The sequence below is a fragment of the Metopolophium dirhodum genome, chromosome 7, assembly GCF_019925205.1.
Source record: "Metopolophium dirhodum isolate CAU chromosome 7, ASM1992520v1, whole genome shotgun sequence".
Classification (NCBI taxonomy): Eukaryota; Metazoa; Arthropoda; class Insecta; order Hemiptera; family Aphididae; genus Metopolophium; species Metopolophium dirhodum.
In genome coordinates, this window is record NC_083566.1 from 37,833,976 (window position 1) to 37,858,855 (window position 24,880).

General features: G+C 25.9%; 1 long non-coding RNA gene across 1 annotated transcript; it reads left to right on the top strand.

The window, feature by feature from the left end:
- The first annotated feature begins 20,638 nt into the window (after positions 1 to 20,638).
- Positions 20,639 to 24,331, top strand: LOC132949261 (uncharacterized). Its single transcript, XR_009665072.1, has 4 exons — positions 20,639 to 20,763; positions 20,827 to 20,942; positions 21,072 to 21,235; positions 21,951 to 24,331. It is a non-coding gene; the product is annotated as an uncharacterized LOC132949261 (long non-coding RNA).
- The last annotated feature ends 549 nt before the right edge of the window (positions 24,332 to 24,880 follow it).

Here is a 24,880-nt window from a genome sequence, read left to right on the forward strand (position 1 = left end):
ATATACCGGTCCTGGCGCAGTGCCTTATATAAAAATAAAAGATCACAAAGAAAACAATGTGTAAAATGATCAGAAAAATGAAATGCAATAATAATAAATTAAAATATTTTTTCGCAAAACTTATGAAATTAATTTATTAAAATCCAAATGAAATATTTCTTAAAATATTTTTAAAAAAAAAAATCTAAATGCAATAATAAATAAAATATTTTTTAATAGAATTGTTCTATTAAAAATTAAAATCTAAATGCAAATAATGTATTAAAAAGAAATTATTATTTAACACTCACCCAAATGGGGCACGCGTTATTATTATCTTTTTTTCTAATCTTTTTGATTTTGATTTCTAATTAGTGTATTGAGATGGTTTACAAAATCATTTCTATCTATATTTATTTCATAATGTCCCCAAGCTAATCATCATAAACACTTAATTTTTTTTGTTTTGTTCTACAGTAAAAATATCATGTTTCTTAGTTCTAAATAAATTTTGTTTAACATATTTTGATTCTTTTGTTAGTAAACAATTTTGAAAATCATTAAAACATATTTTATTTTCCACAACATTTTTTTTAACACCTTTAGCTTTTTTAATTCCTTTTTCAGTATCTAAGATTCGATGTGAATGTAATTTGGATCTTAAACCTATAAATTCTGTCATAATTTTTCCATTCGTCTCATCTTTTAACTTGCCTAAGACTAAAGGTAAACAATAAATATTATCTTTTGGATAATCAGATGTTTCAAAATTATCTAAATTAATTTTTATATCCTGGTAGAAATCATCAGTTTTTATTTCTAATATTAATGAGTCTGTATCAGTATACAATAATCTAACTCTATTTCCATATTTTTTCTTTATGAAATTATAATAAAAACCGTACATCAATAATTTAGATAAATCTAAAACACACTTTCCTATATATATTGGTTGCTGGAAACTTATTTGACATCTTTTCATATGGACTGCAGCTAAATTTTCTGTAAAAATTGTCTTCCTATCAAAATTTGGTTTTGCAATAAATTTCTTTACTTTTGATGCATTAGAACATAATTTTATATCAACATGATTTCGAACATTCATCATAGTACGTCCATAAACACTATATTATTCATTAATTTGAAATATTCTTTTTCAAACTCATTCTTAGCTTCTGATCTAAGATTAGTATTAAAATCAATATACACTTTTAACCAAGGAGATTGACTAAATTCTAACACTCTATGAATTTTCTCTATCTTTAAACCTAAATTAATATATAATTTTAGTGTTTCATACTGTATTATATATTTTTTCTTATCATACATTGTTAATAATTTTGGGAGTTGTTTGTTATCAAAATGTCTTGCTTGTGCTAAAGGGAAATCTGAATGTAGATCATGAAGTTCTTTAGGGTAAGATAAATCAACTTCTAAAATATATCCTTTACATGATTTATCAGAAATATTCATTACATCAAAATCATTCAGATTATCAAGCCATTTGAAATCTCCAATAGGTAAATATTTACTCATTGCCCAAAACCTACCCTAACCTACGTTGTCACCTTGATTTGTATCTACCTCAGTCTTGTTCAAAGGCTGACGTATATAATGTCCTCCTCTGACCTTTAAATTCTATAAATAAATACATGGCTAACCCACCACGCCACAATGCTTAGGTAAAATAATAAAAGTATCTCTGTTGTACAGACAATCAGTTAAAAAAAAAATTTAAAAAATTAAAAAATTAAAAAAGTGAGAGGTGGCCACCATTCTGGATGTCTGTACAACACATATTTTGCAAATTTTTTGAATTTTTTGTATTAATAATGAGTTCGTATAATTCGACAGAGTTAAATATTACAAGTCCTATATTTCATTTATTATTTGGTATTTTCAAGTCGGATCAACACAGATATGTTTTATATGCTTATCTACACTACATATTAAAAGATTAACCCCCGCTTCATATTTTTCATTTAAGTATAACTCCGTTTCTATTCATGTTAGAATGTTTATTTTTGCGTCAAACATTTTTAATTTTAATTCTTTATAAGTCCCCCTCGTGGTAACATAGTGTAAAATCGTTTTTAAAGATTTTTGGATTTTAATAACGCTCACCCGATTGGGAAATGGGAAATGGTAAATATTGAACATTTTTTTTTAATAGAACAATTCTATTAAAAATTAAACTAATATTATAGTTATATTCTAAGCAATTTGTGATCGAAATCTGTACCTCCCATACCAAGACAACATATTTTAATATTTCCTAAATTTTTAACGACACAAATATCATGGAGATATTTGAAAAAATAAGTACCGGTTGTATTTATTAAATCATTTGGTATTTTACAAATTTCAAGCCATGTTGGTGATTCTAGTATTTTAGAAGCATAAGGCTTTCCGTTTCCAGAAATATTATCTCCATGATCGACAATTAAAATATTTCCTTTAATTGGAATTTTATTTAGATTATATTTCATTATTTTAATATAATTATTATTATAAGTATTATAATATTCATATTTACAAAACTCAACAAAGATTTCATTATTTAATATTGATTTTTCTATTTCTCTTTGCATTTCATTTTTTTTGTAATTTATTAAAATTTTTGATAGTTGTATCCATTATTTTATTATTTATTATATTTTTAATTTTAAAATTAATTTTTTCAATTTCTTGTTCATACATTTTTTGCATTTAGATTTTTATTTTTAATAGAATAATTCTATTAAAAAATATTTTATTTATTATTGCATTTAGATTTTTTTTAAAAAATATTTTAAGAAATATTTCATTTGGATTTTAATTAATTAATTTCATAAGTTTTGCGAAAAAATAATTTAATTTATTATAATTGCATTTCAATTTTCAGATCTTTTTACACATTGTTTTCTTTGTGATCTTTTATTTTTATATAAGGCACTGCGCCAAGACCGGTATATATATACTACCTATATTGTTTTAGAAGAATCTGGTCTGAAGTAATATCGTTATAACAGTCATGTTCTCTCCCAATATATTCATCTGTCATTGATTGTAGACCATAACTTTACTGGTCACTGTGGAGGCGATCATCATTCAAATATAGGTAATTATGATTAATTTCACTGTTAGATTTAACAATGTGATGAGTTTCTTGTCCACGTAATCAGTGAATTTAATCATAATTATAGTATCCATTGATGCATGCATGTATTGAAAGAGATAATATCAAGTAACAACAGTATGGGGATTTAATGCATGGCGCACTTCAAGTCTGCTACCATTTGTAACATTTTCAACAAGTCACAACTAAGATCACAGCTCACCAGAAAACAATAATTTAGGCAGGTGAGTTTTATTTAATATTTTTATTGTATTTAGCGTTGAATAAATAAGTATATATTATACATATTAATGACGCGCTATTATATTATACAATTACTATCATTTAATACATATAATTCAATGTTTTTGACGAGTAGGTATGACATATATTGTTTTAAATGAATCTGGTCTGAAGTAATATCGTTATAACAGTCATGTTCTCTCCCAATATATTCATCTGTCATTGATTGTAGACCATAACTTTACTGGTCACTGTGGAGGCGATCAACATTCAAATATAGGTAATTATGATTAATTTCACTGTTAGATTTAACAATGTGATGAGTTTCTTGTCCATGTAATCAGTGAATTTAATCATAATTATAGTATCCATTGATGCATGCATGTATTGAAAGAGATAATATCAAGTAACAACAGTATGGGGATTTAATGCATGGCGCACTTCAAGTCTGCTACCATTTGTAACATTTTCAACAAGTCACAACTAAGATCACAGCTCACCAGAAAACAATAATTTAGGCAGGTGAGTTTTATTTAATATTTATTTTATTTAGCGTTGAATAAATAAGTATATATTATACATATTAATGACACACTATTATATTATACAATTACTATCATTTAATACATATAATTCAATGTTTTTGACGAGTAGGTATGACATATATTGTTTTAAATGAATCTGGTCTGAAGTAATATCGTTATAACAGTCATGTTCTCTCCCAATATATTCATCTGTCATTGATTGTAGACCATAACTTTACTGGTCACTGTGGAGGCGATCAACATTCAAATATAGGTAATTATGATTAATTTCACTGTTAGATTTAACAATGTGATGAGTTTCTTGTCCACGTAATCAGTGAATTTAATCATAATTATAGTATCCATTGATGCATGCATGTATTGAAAGAGATAATATCAAGTAACAACAGTATGGGGATTTAATGCATGGCGCACTTCAAGTCTGCTACCATTTGTAACATTTTCAACAAGTCACAACTAAGATCACAGCTCACCAGAAAACAATAATTTAGGCAGGTGAGTTTTATTTAATATTTTTTTGTATTTAGCGTTGAATAAATAAGTATATATTATACATATATATGACGCGCTATTATTTTATACAATTACTATCATTTAATACATATAATTCAATGTTTTTGACGAGTAGGTATGACATATATTGTTTTAAATGAATCTGGTCTGAAGTAATATCGTTATAACAGTCATGTTCTCTCACAATATATTCATCTGTCATTGATTGTAGACCATAACTTTACTGGTCACTGTGGAGGCGATCATCATTCAAATATAGGTAATTATGATTAATTTCACTGTTAGATTTAACAATGTGATGAGTTTCTTGTCCACGTAATCAGTGAATTTAATCATAATTATAGTATCCATTGATGCATGCATGTATTGAAAGAGATAATATCAAGTAACAACAGTATGGGGATTTAATGCATGGCGCACTTCAAGTCTGCTACCATTTGTAACATTTTCAACAAGTCACAACTAAGATCACAGCTCACCAGAAAACAATAATTTAGGCAGGTGAGTTTTATTTAATATTTTTATTGTATTTAGCGTTGAATAAATAAGTATATATTATACATATTAATGACGCGCTATTATATTATACAATTACTATCATTTAATACATATAATTCAATGTTTTTGACGAGTAGGTATGACATATATTGTTTTAAATGAATCTGGTCTGAAGTAATATCGTTATAACAGTCATGTTCTCTCCCAATATATTCATCTGTCATTGATTGTAGACCATAACTTTACTGGTCACTGTGGAGGCGATCAACATTCAAATATAGGTAATTATGATTAATTTCACTGTTAGATTTAACAATGTGATGAGTTTCTTGTCCATGTAATCAGTGAATTTAATCATAATTATAGTATCCATTGATGCATGCATGTATTGAAAGAGATAATATCAAGTAACAACAGTATGGGGATTTAATGCATGGCGCACTTCAAGTCTGCTACCATTTGTAACATTTTCAACAAGTCACAACTAAGATCACAGCTCACCAGAAAACAATAATTTAGGCAGGTGAGTTTTATTTAATATTTATTGTATTTAGCGTTGAATAAATAAGTATATATTATACATATTAATGACACACTATTATATTATACAATTACTATCATTTAATACATATAATTCAATGTTTTTGACGAGTAGGTATGACATATATTGTTTTAAATGAATCTGGTCTGAAGTAATATCGTTATAACAGTCATGTTCTCTCCCAATATATTCATCTGTCATTGATTGTAGACCATAACTTTACTGGTCACTGTGGAGGCGATCAACATTCAAATATAGGTAATTATGATTAATTTCACTGTTAGATTTAACAATGTGATGAGTTTCTTGTCCACGTAATCAGTGAATTTAATCATAATTATAGTATCCATTGATGCATGCATGTATTGAAAGAGATAATATCAAGTAACAACAGTATGGGGATTTAATGCATGGCGCACTTCAAGTCTGCTACCATTTGTAACATTTTCAACAAGTCACAACTAAGATCACAGCTCACCAGAAAACAATAATTTAGGCAGGTGAGTTTTATTTAATATTTTTTTGTATTTAGCGTTGAATAAATAAGTATATATTATACATATATATGACGCGCTATTATTTTATACAATTACTATCATTTAATACATATAATTCAATGTTTTTGACGAGCAGGTACGACATATTTTAGTAGTATATATATACCGGTCCTGGCGCAGTGCCTTATATAAAAATAAAAGATCACAAAGAAAACAATGTGTAAAATGATCAGAAAAATGAAATGCAATAATAATAAATTAAAATATTTTTTCGCAAAACTTATGAAATTAATTTATTAAAATCCAAATGAAATATTTCTTAAAATATTTTTAAAAAAAAAATCTAAATGCAATAATAAATAAAATATTTTTTAATAGAATTGTTCTATTAAAAATTAAAATCTAAATGCAAATAATGTATTAAAAAGAAATTATTATTTAACACTCACCCAAATGGGGCACGCGTTATTATTATCTTTTTTTCTAATCTTTTTGATTTTGATTTCTAATTAGTGTATTGAGATGGTTTACAAAATCATTTCTATCTATATTTATTTCATAATGTCCCCAAGCTAATCATCATAAACACTTAATTTTTTTTGTTTTGTTCTACAGTAAAAATATCATGTTTCTTAGTTCTAAATAAATTTTGTTTAACATATTTTGATTCTTTTGTTAGTAAACAATTTTGAAAATCATTAAAACATATTTTATTTTCCACAACATTTTTTTTAACACCTTTAGCTTTTTTAATTCCTTTTTCAGTATCTAAGATTCGATGTGAATGTAATTTGGATCTTAAACCTATAAATTCTGTCATAATTTTTCCATTCGTCTCATCTTTTAACTTGCCTAAGACTAAAGGTAAACAATAAATATTATCTTTTGGATAATCAGATGTTTCAAAATTATCTAAATTAATTTTTATATCCTGGTAGAAATCATCAGTTTTTATTTCTAATATTAATGAGTCTGTATCAGTATACAATAATCTAACTCTATTTCCATATTTTTTCTTTATGAAATTATAATAAAAACCGTACATCAATAATTTAGATAAATCTAAAACACACTTTCCTATATATATTGGTTGCTGGAAACTTATTTGACATCTTTTCATATGGACTGCAGCTAAATTTTCTGTAAAAATTGTCTTCCTATCAAAATTTGGTTTTGCAATAAATTTCTTTACTTTTGATGCATTAGAACATAATTTTATATCAACATGATTTCGAACATTCATCATAGTACGTCCATAAACACTATATTATTCATTAATTTGAAATATTCTTTTTCAAACTCATTCTTAGCTTCTGATCTAAGATTAGTATTAAAATCAATATACACTTTTAACCAAGGAGATTGACTAAATTCTAACACTCTATGAATTTTCTCTATCTTTAAACCTAAATTAATATATAATTTTAGTGTTTCATACTGTATTATATATTTTTTCTTATCATACATTGTTAATAATTTTGGGAGTTGTTTGTTATCAAAATGTCTTGCTTGTGCTAAAGGGAAATCTGAATGTAGATCATGAAGTTCTTTAGGGTAAGATAAATCAACTTCTAAAATATATCCTTTACATGATTTATCAGAAATATTCATTACATCAAAATCATTCAGATTATCAAGCCATTTGAAATCTCCAATAGGTAAATATTTACTCATTGCCCAAAACCTACCCTAACCTACGTTGTCACCTTGATTTGTATCTACCTCAGTCTTGTTCAAAGGCTGACGTATATAATGTCCTCCTCTGACCTTTAAATTCTATAAATAAATACATGGCTAACCCACCACGCCACAATGCTTAGGTAAAATAATAAAAGTATCTCTGTTGTACAGACAATCAGTTAAAAAAAAAATTTAAAAAATTAAAAAATTAAAAAAGTGAGAGGTGGCCACCATTCTGGATGTCTGTACAACACATATTTTGCAAATTTTTTGAATTTTTTGTATTAATAATGAGTTCGTATAATTCGACAGAGTTAAATATTACAAGTCCTATATTTCATTTATTATTTGGTATTTTCAAGTCGGATCAACACAGATATGTTTTATATGCTTATCTACACTACATATTAAAAGATTAACCCCCGCTTCATATTTTTCATTTAAGTATAACTCCGTTTCTATTCATGTTAGAATGTTTATTTTTGCGTCAAACATTTTTAATTTTAATTCTTTATAAGTCCCCCTCGTGGTAACATAGTGTAAAATCGTTTTTAAAGATTTTTGGATTTTAATAACGCTCACCCGATTGGGAAATGGGAAATGGTAAATATTGAACATTTTTTTTTAATAGAACAATTCTATTAAAAATTAAACTAATATTATAGTTATATTCTAAGCAATTTGTGATCGAAATCTGTACCTCCCATACCAAGACAACATATTTTAATATTTCCTAAATTTTTAACGACACAAATATCATGGAGATATTTGAAAAAATAAGTACCGGTTGTATTTATTAAATCATTTGGTATTTTACAAATTTCAAGCCATGTTGGTGATTCTAGTATTTTAGAAGCATAAGGCTTTCCGTTTCCAGAAATATTATCTCCATGATCGACAATTAAAATATTTCCTTTAATTGGAATTTTATTTAGATTATATTTCATTATTTTAATATAATTATTATTATAAGTATTATAATATTCATATTTACAAAACTCAACAAAGATTTCATTATTTAATATTGATTTTTCTATTTCTCTTTGCATTTCATTTTTTTTGTAATTTATTAAAATTTTTGATAGTTGTATCCATTATTTTATTATTTATTATATTTTTAATTTTAAAATTAATTTTTTCAATTTCTTGTTAATACATTTTTTGCATTTAGATTTTTATTTTTAATAGAATAATTCTATTAAAAAATATTTTATTTATTATTGCATTTAGATTTTTTTTAAAAAATATTTTAAGAAATATTTCATTTGGATTTTAATTAATTAATTTCATAAGTTTTGCGAAAAAATAATTTAATTTATTATAATTGCATTTCAATTTTCAGATCTTTTTACACATTGTTTTCTTTGTGATCTTTTATTTTTATATAAGGCACTGCGCCAAGACCGGTATATATATACTACCTATATTGTTTTAGAAGAATCTGGTCTGAAGTAATATCGTTATAACAGTCATGTTCTCTCCCAATATATTCATCTGTCATTGATTGTAGACCATAACTTTACTGGTCACTGTGGAGGCGATCATCATTCAAATATAGGTAATTATGATTAATTTCACTGTTAGATTTAACAATGTGATGAGTTTCTTGTCCACGTAATCAGTGAATTTAATCATAATTATAGTATCCATTGATGCATGCATGTATTGAAAGAGATAATATCAAGTAACAACAGTATGGGGATTTAATGCATGGCGCACTTCAAGTCTGCTACCATTTGTAACATTTTCAACAAGTCACAACTAAGATCACAGCTCACCAGAAAACAATAATTTAGGCAGGTGAGTTTTATTTAATATTTTTATTGTATTTAGCGTTGAATAAATAAGTATATATTATACATATTAATGACGCGCTATTATATTATACAATTACTATCATTTAATACATATAATTCAATGTTTTTGACGAGTAGGTATGACATATATTGTTTTAAATGAATCTGGTCTGAAGTAATATCGTTATAACAGTCATGTTCTCTCCCAATATATTCATCTGTCATTGATTGTAGACCATAACTTTACTGGTCACTGTGGAGGCGATCAACATTCAAATATAGGTAATTATGATTAATTTCACTGTTAGATTTAACAATGTGATGAGTTTCTTGTCCATGTAATCAGTGAATTTAATCATAATTATAGTATCCATTGATGCATGCATGTATTGAAAGAGATAATATCAAGTAACAACAGTATGGGGATTTAATGCATGGCGCACTTCAAGTCTGCTACCATTTGTAACATTTTCAACAAGTCACAACTAAGATCACAGCTCACCAGAAAACAATAATTTAGGCAGGTGAGTTTTATTTAATATTTATTTTATTTAGCGTTGAATAAATAAGTATATATTATACATATTAATGACACACTATTATATTATACAATTACTATCATTTAATACATATAATTCAATGTTTTTGACGAGTAGGTATGACATATATTGTTTTAAATGAATCTGGTCTGAAGTAATATCGTTATAACAGTCATGTTCTCTCCCAATATATTCATCTGTCATTGATTGTAGACCATAACTTTACTGGTCACTGTGGAGGCGATCAACATTCAAATATAGGTAATTATGATTAATTTCACTGTTAGATTTAACAATGTGATGAGTTTCTTGTCCACGTAATCAGTGAATTTAATCATAATTATAGTATCCATTGATGCATGCATGTATTGAAAGAGATAATATCAAGTAACAACAGTATGGGGATTTAATGCATGGCGCACTTCAAGTCTGCTACCATTTGTAACATTTTCAACAAGTCACAACTAAGATCACAGCTCACCAGAAAACAATAATTTAGGCAGGTGAGTTTTATTTAATATTTTTTTTGTATTTAGCGTTGAATAAATAAGTATATATTATACATATATATGACGCGCTATTATTTTATACAATTACTATCATTTAATACATATAATTCAATGTTTTTGACGAGTAGGTATGACATATATTGTTTTAAATGAATCTGGTCTGAAGTAATATCGTTATAACAGTCATGTTCTCTCACAATATATTCATCTGTCATTGATTGTAGACCATAACTTTACTGGTCACTGTGGAGGCGATCATCATTCAAATATAGGTAATTATGATTAATTTCACTGTTAGATTTAACAATGTGATGAGTTTCTTGTCCACGTAATCAGTGAATTTAATCATAATTATAGTATCCATTGATGCATGCATGTATTGAAAGAGATAATATCAAGTAACAACAGTATGGGGATTTAATGCATGGCGCACTTCAAGTCTGCTACCATTTGTAACATTTTCAACAAGTCACAACTAAGATCACAGCTCACCAGAAAACAATAATTTAGGCAGGTGAGTTTTATTTAATATTTTTATTGTATTTAGCGTTGAATAAATAAGTATATATTATACATATTAATGACGCGCTATTATATTATACAATTACTATCATTTAATACATATAATTCAATGTTTTTGACGAGTAGGTATGACATATATTGTTTTAAATGAATCTTGTCTGAAGTAATATCGTTATAACAGTCATGTTCTCTCCCAATATATTCATCTGTCATTGATTGTAGACCATAACTTTACTGGTCACTGTGGAGGCGATCAACATTCAAATATAGGTAATTATGATTAATTTCACTGTTAGATTTAACAATGTGATGAGTTTCTTGTCCATGTAATCAGTGAATTTAATCATAATTATAGTATCCATTGATGCATGCATGTATTGAAAGAGATAATATCAAGTAACAACAGTATGGGGATTTAATGCATGGCGCACTTCAAGTCTGCTACCATTTGTAACATTTTCAACAAGTCACAACTAAGATCACAGCTCACCAGAAAACAATAATTTAGGCAGGTGAGTTTTATTTAATATTTATTGTATTTAGCGTTGAATAAATAAGTATATATTATACATATTAATGACACACTATTATATTATACAATTACTATCATTTAATACATATAATTCAATGTTTTTGACGAGTAGGTATGACATATATTGTTTTAAATGAATCTGGTCTGAAGTAATATCGTTATAACAGTCATGTTCTCTCCCAATATATTCATCTGTCATTGATTGTAGACCATAACTTTACTGGTCACTGTGGAGGCGATCAACATTCAAATATAGGTAATTATGATTAATTTCACTGTTAGATTTAACAATGTGATGAGTTTCTTGTCCACGTAATCAGTGAATTTAATCATAATTATAGTATCCATTGATGCATGCATGTATTGAAAGAGATAATATCAAGTAACAACAGTATGGGGATTTAATGCATGGCGCACTTCAAGTCTGCTACCATTTGTAACATTTTCAACAAGTCACAACTAAGATCACAGCTCACCAGAAAACAATAATTTAGGCAGGTGAGTTTTATTTAATATTTTTTTGTATTTAGCGTTGAATAAATAAGTATATATTATACATATATATGACGCGCTATTATTTTATACAATTACTATCATTTAATACAGATAATTCAATGTTTTTGACGAGCAGGTACGACATATTTTAGTAGTATATATATACCGGTCCTGGCGCAGTGCCTTATATAAAAATAAAAGATCACAAAGAAAACAATGTGTAAAATGATCAGAAAAATGAAATGCAATAATAATAAATTAAAATATTTTTTCGCAAAACTTATGAAATTAATTTATTAAAATCCAAATGAAATATTTCTTAAAATATTTTTAAAAAAAAAATCTAAATGCAATAATAAATAAAATATTTTTTAATAGAATTGTTCTATTAAAAATTAAAATCTAAATGCAAATAATGTATTAAAAAGAAATTATTATTTAACACTCACCCAAATGGGGCACGCGTTATTATTATCTTTTTTTCTAATCTTTTTGATTTTGATTTCTAATTAGTGTATTGAGATGGTTTACAAAATCATTTCTATCTATATTTATTTCATAATGTCCCCAAGCTAATCATCATAAACACTTAATTTTTTTTGTTTTGTTCTACAGTAAAAATATCATGTTTCTTAGTTCTAAATAAATTTTGTTTAACATATTTTGATTCTTTTGTTAGTAAACAATTTTGAAAATCATTAAAACATATTTTATTTTCCACAACATTTTTTTTAACACCTTTAGCTTTTTTAATTCCTTTTTCAGTATCTAAGATTCGATGTGAATGTAATTTGGATCTTAAACCTATAAATTCTGTCATAATTTTTCCATTCGTCTCATCTTTTAACTTGCCTAAGACTAAAGGTAAACAATAAATATTATCTTTTGGATAATCAGATGTTTCAAAATTATCTAAATTAATTTTTATATCCTGGTAGAAATCATCAGTTTTTATTTCTAATATTAATGAGTCTGTATCAGTATACAATAATCTAACTCTATTTCCATATTTTTTCTTTATGAAATTATAATAAAAACCGTACATCAATAATTTAGATAAATCTAAAACACACTTTCCTATATATATTGGTTGCTGGAAACTTATTTGACATCTTTTCATATGGACTGCAGCTAAATTTTCTGTAAAAATTGTCTTCCTATCAAAATTTGGTTTTGCAATAAATTTCTTTACTTTTGATGCATTAGAACATAATTTTATATCAACATGATTTCGAACATTCATCATAGTACGTCCATAAACACTATATTATTCATTAATTTGAAATATTCTTTTTCAAACTCATTCTTAGCTTCTGATCTAAGATTAGTATTAAAATCAATATACACTTTTAACCAAGGAGATTGACTAAATTCTAACACTCTATGAATTTTCTCTATCTTTAAACCTAAATTAATATATAATTTTAGTGTTTCATACTGTATTATATATTTTTTCTTATCATACATTGTTAATAATTTTGGGAGTTGTTTGTTATCAAAATGTCTTGCTTGTGCTAAAGGGAAATCTGAATGTAGATCATGAAGTTCTTTAGGGTAAGATAAATCAACTTCTAAAATATATCCTTTACATGATTTATCAGAAATATTCATTACATCAAAATCATTCAGATTATCAAGCCATTTGAAATCTCCAATAGGTAAATATTTACTCATTGCCCAAAACCTACCCTAACCTACGTTGTCACCTTGATTTGTATCTACCTCAGTCTTGTTCAAAGGCTGACGTATATAATGTCCTCCTCTGACCTTTAAATTCTATAAATAAATACATGGCTAACCCACCACGCCACAATGCTTAGGTAAAATAATAAAAGTATCTCTGTTGTACAGACAATCAGTTAAAAAAAAAATTTAAAAAATTAAAAAATTAAAAAAGTGAGAGGTGGCCACCATTCTGGATGTCTGTACAACACATATTTTGCAAATTTTTTGAATTTTTTGTATTAATAATGAGTTCGTATAATTCGACAGAGTTAAATATTACAAGTCCTATATTTCATTTATTATTTGGTATTTTCAAGTCGGATCAACACAGATATGTTTTATATGCTTATCTACACTACATATTAAAAGATTAACCCCCGCTTCATATTTTTCATTTAAGTATAACTCCGTTTCTATTCATGTTAGAATGTTTATTTTTGCGTCAAACATTTTTAATTTTAATTCTTTATAAGTCCCCCTCGTGGTAACATAGTGTAAAATCGTTTTTAAAGATTTTTGGATTTTAATAACGCTCACCCGAATGGGAAATGGGAAATGGTAAATATTGAACATTTTTTTTTAATAGAACAATTCTATTAAAAATTAAACTAATATTATAGTTATATTCTAAGCAATTTGTGATCGAAATCTGTACCTCCCATACCAAGACAACATATTTTAATATTTCCTAAATTTTTAACGACACAAATATCATGGAGATATTTGAAAAAATAAGTACCGGTTGTATTTATTAAATCATTTGGTATTTTACAAATTTCAAGCCATGTTGGTGATTCTAGTATTTTAGAAGCATAAGGCTTTCCGTTTCCAGAAATATTATCTCCATGATCGACAATTAAAATATTTCCTTTAATTGGAATTTTATTTAGATTATATTTCATTATTTTAATATAATTATTATTATAAGTATTATAATATTCATATTTACAAAACTCAACAAAGATTTCATTATTTAATATTGATTTTTCTATTTCTCTTTGCATTTCATTTTTTTTGTAATTTATTAAAATTTTTGATAGTTGTATCCATTATTTTATTATTTATTATATTTTTAATTTTAAAATTAATTTTTTCAATTTCTTGTTAATACATTTTTTGCATTTAGATTTTTATTTTTAATAGAATAATTCTATTAAAAAATATTTTATTTATTATTGCATTTAGATTTTTTTTAAAAAATATTTTAAGAAATATTTCATTTGGATTTTAATTAATTAATTTCATAAGTTTTGCGAAAAAATAATTTAATTTATTATAATTGCATTTCAATTTTCAGATCTTTTTACACATTGTTTTCTTTGTGATCTTTTATTTTTATATAAGGCACTGCGCCAAGACCGGTATATATATACTACCTATATTGTTTTAGAAGAATCTGGTCTGAAGTAATATCGTTATAACAGTCATGTTCTCTCCCAATATATTCATCTGTCATTGATTGTAGACCATAACTTTACTGGTCACTGTGGAGGCGATCATCATTCAAATATAGGTAATTATGATTAATTTCACTGTTAGATTTAACAATGTGATGAGTTTCTTGTCCACGTAATCAGTGAATTTAATCATAATTATAGTATCCATTGATGCATGCATGTATTGAAAGAGATAATATCAAGTAACAACAGTATGGGGATTTAATGCATGGCGCACTTCAAGTCTGCTACCATTTGTAACATTTTCAACAAGTCACAACTAAGATCACAGCTCACCAGAAAACAATAATTTAGGCAGGTGAGTTTTATTTAATATTTTTATTGTATTTAGCGTTGAATAAATAAGTATATATTATACATATTAATGACGCGCTATTATATTATACAATTACTATCATTTAATACATATAATTCAATGTTTTTGACGAGTAGGTATGACATATATTGTTTTAAATGAATCTGGTCTGAAGTAATATCGTTATAACAGTCATGTTCTCTCCCAATATATTCATCTGTCATTGATTGTAGACCATAACTTTACTGGTCACTGTGGAGGCGATCAACATTCAAATATAGGTAATTATGATTAATTTCACTGTTAGATTTAACAATGTGATGAGTTTCTTGTCCATGTAATCAGTGAATTTAATCATAATTATAGTATCCATTGATGCATGCATGTATTGAAAGAGATAATATCAAGTAACAACAGTATGGGGATTTAATGCATGGCGCACTTCAAGTCTGCTACCATTTGTAACATTTTCAACAAGTCACAACTAAGATCACAGCTCACCAGAAAACAATAATTTAGGCAGGTGAGTTTTATTTAATATTTATTGTATTTAGCGTTGAATAAATAAGTATATATTATACATATTAATGACACACTATTATATTATACAATTACTATCATTTAATACATATAATTCAATGTTTTTGACGAGTAGGTATGACATATATTGTTTTAAATGAATCTGGTCTGAAGTAATATCGTTATAACAGTCATGTTCTCTCCCAATATATTCATCTGTCATTGATTGTAGACCATAACTTTACTGGTCACTGTGGAGGCGATCAACATTCAAATATAGGTAATTATGATTAATTTCACTGTTAGATTTAACAATGTGATGAGTTTCTTGTCCACGTAATCAGTGAATTTAATCATAATTATAGTATCCATTGATGCATGCATGTATTGAAAGAGATAATATCAAGTAACAACAGTATGGGGATTTAATGCATGGCGCACTTCAAGTCTGCTACCATTTGTAACATTTTCAACAAGTCACAACTAAGATCACAGCTCACCAGAAAACAATAATTTAGGCAGGTGAGTTTTATTTAATATTTTTTTGTATTTAGCGTTGAATAAATAAGTATATATTATACATATATATGACGCGCTATTATTTTATACAATTACTATCATTTAATACATATAATTCAATGTTTTTGACGAGCAGGTACGACATATTTTAGTAGTATATATATACCGGTCCTGGCGCAGTGCCTTATATAAAAATAAAAGATCACAAAGAAAACAATGTGTAAAATGATCAGAAAAATGAAATGCAATAATAATAAATTAAAATATTTTTTCGCAAAACTTATGAAATTAATTTATTAAAATCCAAATGAAATATTTCTTAAAATATTTTTAAAAAAAAAATCTAAATGCAATAATAAATAAAATATTTTTTAATAGAATTGTTCTATTAAAAATTAAAATCTAAATGCAAATAATGTATTAAAAAGAAATTATTATTTAACACTCACCCAAATGGGGCACGCGTTATTATTATCTATTTTTCTAATCTTTTTGATTTTGATTTCTAATTAGTGTATTGAGATGGTTTACAAAATCATTTCTATCTATATTTATTTCATAATGTCCCCAAGCTAATCATCATAAACACTTAATTTTTTTTGTTTTGTTCTACAGTAAAAATATCATGTTTCTTAGTTCTAAATAAATTTTGTTTAACATATTTTGATTCTTTTGTTAGTAAACAATTTTGAAAATCATTAAAACATATTTTATTTTCCACAACATTTTTTTTAACACCTTTAGCTTTTTTAATTCCTTTTTCAGTATCTAAGATTCGATGTGAATGTAATTTGGATCTTAAACCTATAAATTCTGTCATAATTTTTCCATTCGTCTCATCTTTTAACTTGCCTAAGACTAAAGGTAAACAATAAATATTATCTTTTGGATAATCAGATGTTTCAAAATTATCTAAATTAATTTTTATATCCTGGTAGAAATCATCAGTTTTTATTTCTAATATTAATGAGTCTGTATCAGTATACAATAATCTAACTCTATTTCCATATTTTTTCTTTATGAAATTATAATAAAAACCGTACATCAATAATTTAGATAAATCTAAAACACACTTTCCTATATATATTGGTTGCTGGAAACTTATTTGACATCTTTTCATATGGACTGCAGCTAAATTTTCTGTAAAAATTGTCTTCCTATCAAAATTTGGTTTTGCAATAAATTTCTTTACTTTTGATGCATTAGAACATAATTTTATATCAACATGATTTCGAACATTCATCATAGTACGTCCATAAACACTATATTATTCATTAATTTGAAATATTCTTTTTCAAACTCATTCTTAGCTTCTGATCTAAGATTAGTATTAAAATCAATATACACTTTTAACCAAGGAGATTGACTAAATTCTAACACTCTATGAATTTTCTCTATCTTTAAACCTAAATTAATATATAATTTTAGTGTTTCATACTGTATTATATATTTTTTCTTATCATACATTGTTAATAATTTTGGGAGTTGTTTGTTATCAAAATGTCTTGCTTGTGCTAAAGGGAAATCTGAATGTAGATCATGAAGTTCTTTAGGGTAAGATAAATCAACTTCTAAAATATATCCTTTACATGATTTATCAGAAATATTCATTACATCAAAATCATTCAGATTATCAAGCCATTTGAAATCTCCAATAGGTAAATATTTACTCATTGCCCAAAACCTACCCTAACCTACGTTGTCACCTTGATTTGTATCTACCTCAGTCTTGTTCAAAGGCTGACGTATATAATGTCCTCCTCTGACCTTTAAATTCTATAAATAAATACATGGCTAACCCACCACGCCACAATGCTTAGGTAAAATAATAAAAGTATCTCTGTTGTACAGACAATCAGTTAAAAAAAAAATTTAAAAAATTAAAAAATTAAAAAAGTGAGAGGTGGCCACCATTCTGGATGTCTGTACAACACATATTTTGCAAATTTTTTGAATTTTTTGTATTAATAATGAGTTCGTATAATTCGACAGAGTTAAATATTACAAGTCCTATATTTCATTTATTATTTGGTATTTTCAAGTCGGATCAACACAGATATGTTTTATATGCTTATCTACACTACATATTAAAAGATTAACCCCCGCTTCATATTTTTCATTTAAGTATAACTCCGTTTCTATTCATGTTAGAATGTTTATTTTTGCGTCAAACATTTTTAATTTTAATTCTTTATAAGTCCCCCTCGTGGTAACATAGTGTAAAATCGTTTTTAAAGATTTTTGGATTTTAATAACGCTCACCCGAATGGGAAATGGGAAATGGTAAATATTGAACATTTTTTTTTAATAGAACAATTCTATTAAAAATTAAACTAATATTATAGTTATATTCTAAGCAATTTGTGATCGAAATCTGTACCTCCCATACCAAGACAACATATTTTAATATTTCCTAAATTTTTAACGACACAAATATCATGGAGATATTTGAAAAAATAAGTACCGGTTGTATTTATTAAATCATTTGGTATTTTACAAATTTCAAGCCATGTTGGTGATTCTAGTATTTTAGAAGCATAAGGCTTTCCGTTTCCAGAAATATTATCTCCATGATCGACAATTAAAATATTTCCTTTAATTGGAATTTTATTTAGATTATATTTCATTATTTTAATATAATTATTATTATAAGTATTATAATATTCATATTTACAAAACTCAACAAAGATTTCATTATTTAATATTGATTTTTCTATTTCTCTTTGCATTTCATTTTTTTTGTAATTTATTAAAATTTTTGATAGTTGTATCCATTATTTTATTATTTATTATATTTTTAATTTTAAAATTAATTTTTTCAATTTCTTGTTAATACATTTTTTGCATTTAGATTTTTATTTTTAATAGAATAATTCTATTAAAAAATATTTTATTTATTATTGCATTTAGATTTTTTTTAAAAAATATTTTAAGAAATATTTCATTTGGATTTTAATTAATTAATTTCATAAGTTTTGCGAAAAAATAATTTAATTTATTATAATTGCATTTCAATTTTCAGATCTTTTTACACATTGTTTTCTTTGTGATCTTTTATTTTTATATAAGGCACTGCGCCAAGACCGGTATATATATACTACTTATATTGTTTTAGAAGAATCTGGTCTGAAGTAATATCGTTATAACAGTCATGTTCTCTCCCAATATATTCATCTGTCATTGATTGTAGACCATAACTTTACTGGTCACTGAGGAGGCGATCATCATTCAAATATAGGTAATTATGATTAATTTCACTGTTAGATTTAACAATGTGATGAGTTTCTTGTCCACGTAATCAGTGAATTTAATCATAATTATAGTATCCATTGATGCATGCATGTATTGAAAGAGATAATATCAAGTAACAACAGTATGGGGATTTAATGCATGGCGCACTTCAAGTCTGCTACCATTTGTAACATTTTCAACAAGTCACAACTAAGATCACAGCTCACCAGAAAACAATAATTTAGGCAGGTGAGTTTTATTTAATATTTTTATTGTATTTAGCGTTGAATAAATAAGTATATATTATACATATTAATGACGCGCTATTATATTATACAATTACTATCATTTAATACATATAATTCAATGTTTTTGACGAGTAGGTACGTCATAATATATTGTTTTAAATGAATTTGGTCTGAAACAATATCGTTATAAAAGTCATGTTTTCTCACAATATTATCATCTGTTATTTATTCTAAACCCTAACTTTACTGAACACATAATTTTAAATGATATATTTTTCACTAAAAATAAGTATAGTATAATATTCACCTCCAAGGAAGGCGGCGTCCTTACATGACTGGCAAAATAATTAAATAAACAAACGTGTCGTTTCATTTTTCGTTACGGTTTTTTTTCCACTCACCTCAAGAAAGAAGTTTTACTTAAAAAAAAAAAAAATTATATTTTCTATTCATTGTATTTATCACATAAATGTTTTTTGTATTTTCAAAATAATTTATACAATAGTTTAATCTTGATTATAAATTCTAACCAAGTATATCATTATCGTTTTATAAACAGTAATATAACAAATTAAAATTGAAATTACACTGTATTTTATTATATTATTATATGAATATATAGTATTTTATACTCATATTGTGTGCATATGTCTGTTTTTAGTGAGTTTAATTATTGTTATACATTTATAGCTGCTGTAAATGTGTCGTCAGAAGTAAACGTGTAATATTATTACACTTTACACAAAGTATTCAGGTGGAAATGGGAGGACAACATCCTTACAGGTAATTGTGTGTATATTTTATGTAATATTATATAAAATACTTAGAACATCTGCACTATTATAGATTGCATATACGTGGAAATCAGTACCAGAAGTAGAATTTGGTTATTATTTTGACTTCAGAAAAATACATACTTGTACGACATACGAGATCTGAGAGCAACGGACATTTAAATATTGGTAATTGTGTTTGAGTTCTTTGTTACAATAAATACATGCGTCTTTAAGATTTAGAACGTTTAAACATAATATGTGATACGTTCCTTGTACATAACACATAGAATTTATACACAATTACCGTATCCACAGATTCTTACATAGCAAGAGATAACAACAAGAGCATGGGGATCTGTGGTGGGGCACACTAAAGTTTGCAGATTGGGTGCTCACAATAATTTGAAGACATTCATCCGTAGCATCTTGGCAGTCCCCAATTGAAATTATAGACCAATTTAGAACAACATTTTAAACAGGTGATTTTTAGTTATTGTATGTACTATTAATTAGGGCTGATTTAATAAATATATTTATATATTGGTGGTGCATAAGAAATTTAAAACTTTAATATTTTGTAAAATCTATGGAATTTTTTTATCAATCATAGTTTTTTTTGGAAATATTCTTCTTCGAAAGTTTTTTATCTACAAACTAACATTCACAATAATTACAATACTAGAAAAACATTATTTTAACATTCATTTTTCGAAATTTAAAATTTACAAGTTTGATCTTTACAACACTTAAGAAACACTTTGTTGAATTATGTGTTAAATATGTTATAACTTAAAGAGTAGCATAAAGTATATAAATTTTATGTCTTAACAATTAAAATATGTAATTGGTGAGTTGTCAGTTTTGAAATAAATTTTATTTATTATAATAATATCTACAGATAAATAAAATTTATTGTATACGCTATCATTAATTATCAAAGAATATTAAAAAGCTCGACATTTTATAAAAAAAAAAAATGTACACAAAATACAAACAATAGTACGATTATAGGTAGTTGCATACCATTGAAAAGCTGATTAATATAATACACAGTTTTTTCTGTTGACTTCATTCTTTCAATAGGAAATAAAATAATATAAGTGTAGTCAGTAATTTTGAGTATAATATTATGTTCTACTTAATTAATATTGATATTTTCATTAGATTTAAAATGGATATTGTTCTTTTCTTTAGAGCTTTACATTCACTCCACATTTGTTTCACATCAACATCAGAATGGCACCGAACAAATTCAACCACAAAATCACTGCCTACTCACCGTGGCGGTTGTGACAATTCCATAACTTCAAGCAAGCAAGCAGTGATCGTATTTGCTTGTTAACAGAGCAATAATTGTTCATCTTTTCGTTTCCTGCCAGTCAGCCCATACATCTAGTTTATTCAACATAGTTTAAATTTTTGGGAAATAATGAATCCAATGCATTTATTTATTATATTATGTGCCAGGACTTTTATTTATATGTTTATACTTATCATATATAGATAGATTCCGGTATCTAATAAACTAATTACATCTTAAAGCTAAATTAATTTTAAAAGGTAAGATGATTGCTACAATATACAATTATCTATCCCTATAACCGTAAATACATTTATGGATATTTGCTTAACTATTGTATCTATTGAATTTCTGTATGTATTACCTATAATTGATTCTGTACCGTTTGCCTTTGAGGTGTTATCCTCAAATAAATAAAAACATTTGTATAACATAAATTAAAATCACCCCACATACTTCATTACCTATTTTGTCACAGTATTCTTGTTTGAGTAATACACCTCATTGTTTATACAACAGTATGTAGATGTCTATAGGCTTTTCATTTTAAAATACATAAATATATAATACATAGAACACACACGAACTAAATTAATGAATAAAACCACAAAACTAATCGTTAAGTACTATTTTACTTTATCTTGACAATTCTGATATAAACCGTTAATTCAATTTCAGCAAAAAATAAAAATATATTGCTCTGCTGTACAGTAGGTTACATGTGGGTCACTTTATAATGGATTGTATTAAATTTAAATTGAATGATATTATATCATTGTATACAAAAAACGTATAGGTTTTTATTTCTTTTTTTATGGTCAGTCAGGATTTTATATTGTTATTATTTATTATAGCCTATAAGTTGAATTAATATTATAATATTATTACTTTTTATTCGTTTCTATAGTGACAAACTAAGCGTTAGAAATTAAAATCTAATTTTTAGCGGTTTTTTGTAATTTGTCGGTGGTTTTTCCCGTGGCATTAAATAACTATTGAGAAAATCGAAAAATGACTTCTTTAAAGTACCATCTTGATCCAATTTGCTAAAAGATAAGGTACTATAAGTTGAAATCAAAGCACTCCTTCTGGTAGAAATTTTGTATACAGGATATAAAAAAAAAAAATAAATAAACATCATTGTAAAACCACTAGCTTCCTCGCTCCGCTCAGAATCTAAAATATACTCGTCTAATTATTATAACTTGTCTATTTCTAAATACTATTGTTGTAATAATTCCATGTATTTAAACAACATAATATGACATATTATGATTATTTTATTATCAGTGAGTCAATACAATTATTTATATAAATAGGTACCACTACAACAACAACAAATATTTAATAAATAATATTAAGATTAAATATGTCCTTGATTCTTATTACAATTGTTTAGATAATTTGTTATTCACTTTTAATTTTTTGTAACTGTACAATTTATAATAATTGATAATTTTGAACTGTATCTAATTTTATAGTTTAATATAAGTTTTTTAAATATGGGATGAATTTTTTTTGTATTTAATTCTATCTTTAAATATATTATACAGAAAGACCTGACAAAAAAAACAAATTATATTACTTAAACGTAGGTATGACAAAAATTGTGAAAATGATATGGTTAATACATTATTTAAGAAATATCCTCATGTAAGGGGTATAAAAATTCCCATCGTAACAATGTAACCTATATTAATTGAATGCATTTTTATGAAGCTAAACAAAATGTATTACCTATTTGTTGTTAAATCACCTTTATGGATTAATTGTATAATATGTAATTAACATAATAAACACAATAAACATAATAAACATAATTACTGATTAACCTAACCTAACCTGAATGATTTATAGCTGATAAAAAATCATATTTGTTATTATATTATATTATTGTATATTATAATTTACTATAGTTTGTCCTGCAAGAAAACGCGTGGTTCGGCGAGTGTAGACACTATATAGACGTGTGACAGCAGAACACTCAGTGAGCCCCCGCCCTCACAAAGTAACCCACATGCGCACCCGATTATGGGCTTCGCCGATGTGGTGGTCTGGGTGGGAATGATGTTTCTTGCTGGGTGGTGTTCGGGCTGTAGAGATTTTCAGAACAAACCGATTTTTGTCGGGCCGCAACATGTCTCTCTAAAGAAATTAAAATTCCCATTTTAATATATATTGGATGGATTACATGATTTATTCCTAATTTGTTAGTTAATAATATATAATAAAAAATATGTTAGATTAATAACACAAGTATTCAATTTGAATGTTAGTTTCAATGAAAATGCCTATATAAAATTATTAATTTTGTATTAAACGTGTTAGGTTAAGTTAATTCAGATTCATCACTATTTACTGTTAAAAAAGGAACCAAATATTAGATTATAAATTGAACAGAATATTAATTTATAGTACTCTTTCTTTGAATTGTTATTTTTCTATAAATGGTTTGTGCATATTATAACTTGACTTTGCTTGAATACATAATTTAATTTTACAACAGTTGGATTGGGTTTTTAGATTATTAGCATAAAGCCACAATCATTGGTTTTTGGTAGAATTCATTAAAAACTAAAATTGTAATGTTATTTACCATCAAATTTTAAGTGTACCCCAAAGCTTACGTAAATCATAAACCAACTAAAATATATTTTCTATATTTTTTAAGGCACAGTAGTGTTTATAATTTTTAAACCTTTGCTATGAGCGAAGTAACAGTACAACTGAGAATTGTTGGCTATAAAAAGTAGGTTGTATATTCTTAACATAGCTGATTTTATATTTAATATTTTTATTAGTAGCATTATATTATTATCTATAA